Below are 1,558 nucleotides of genomic sequence, written 5' to 3' on the forward strand. Positions count from 1 at the left end.
TCCTTCCAGCTGGATGCTTCCGGCTGTTACAAAGGTCGCCTTTCAATTTAAATGAAACTTGCCTCTCCACGGCCTCCCTCAGTCTGTCCAATTCTGTTTCTTGGAAGAAAACAGAAAGAGTCTGATGCATATTTCATATGCCTGGTCATCAGGTACTTGATGGCAATTCTCCTGTCCTCCCAAACTCTTTTTATCTCCAGGCTATATTGTAAAAATGGTAATAATGTGAACATTTATTGTGCTTTTCCTGTTCCAGGCACTGTGCTGAGAGCGTCACATACGCCGTCTCAGGGGCTGGATCATGAGTAGCTTTGAAACGTCTTTGTAAGGGGTTCCATTGTAATCCCACAGGCGTGAGGGCTCACTGCAGACTTTTAAGTAGGGAGGGGATATTTTAGGAAGACCACTCAGGTGGCCAGTGCGAAGAGTGCCAGAACGGATGCGGTGAAGTGAGGAGGCTGCTGGAATAATCCAGGGGAGGAAGGAACAGGGTCTGAATTTGAGAGGTGGTAAAAGGTGCAGCAGACAGGCATAACGTGAGAGACATTCAAGGTCAAGTCAATAGGAGCTGGGAGGGGCTGGACATGGGAGGTGAAGGAGAAGAAGAGTCTAGGGTATCTTCAGATTTTTATCCTAAGTGGATTCTATGAAACAGAAAGTCTAAGGAGTATATCTGGATCATTTTGAAGGCGAAGAGAAGGAGAGATTACATTTGGCTTTGCACATATGGCGTTGTAGATGCCACTGGGACACTATTTATTGACTTTAACACGCCTCTGTTTAACATTTATTGAGGATCAACTACGTACCAGGCACTTTGCTAGATGGTAAGGTTATGAAAATTTGGTCACTCTTGTTCTTAAGGGGCTTGCTATCTAGTGGAGGGAGACATACATGTAAATTGACAAGTGTAAAAAAATGACTACTGGGGCACCTGGGTGGCTCAGTCAGTTGAGCAGCCGACTCTTGATTTTGGCTCAGGTCATGATCCCAGAGTTGAGAGATCGAGCCCCGGGCCGGGCTCCACACTGGGCGTGGAGCCTGCTTAAGATTTTCTCTTGCCCTCTGCCCCTCCCCTGCAAAAAAAATTAGTACTACAGGGTTTTCTTTAGGAAGTGAATGGATAAACTGTGATACATTCGTGCAAAGGAATATTATTCACTGCTAAAAAGAAATGAGCTATCAAACGCTCATGAAAAGACATAGAAGAAACTTAAGTGCACATTGTTAAGTGAAAGAAGCCAATATGAAAAGCCTACACACTGTGTGATTCCAACTATCTGACATTCTGGACAAGGCGAAACTATGGAGCTACAGTAAGAAGATCAGCTGTTGCCAGGGGTTAGGAGGGGGGAAGGGATGAGTAGGCAGAGCACAGAGAACTTTTAGTCAGTGAAGCTACTCTATGATACTATGATGGTGGATAAATGTCATCGTACATTTGTCAAAACGCTTAGAGTGTATAACACCAAGAGTAAACCCTAGTGTGAACTGTGGGCTTGGTGTGATCATGCCTTGTCAATGTGGGTTCACTGATGGTAATAAATGTGCCATTCTG

This window comes from Panthera onca, chromosome C1 (genome assembly GCF_046562875.1).
Source record: "Panthera onca isolate mPanOnc1 chromosome C1, mPanOnc1 haplotype 2, whole genome shotgun sequence".
Lineage (NCBI taxonomy): Eukaryota > Metazoa > Chordata > Mammalia > Carnivora > Felidae > Panthera > Panthera onca.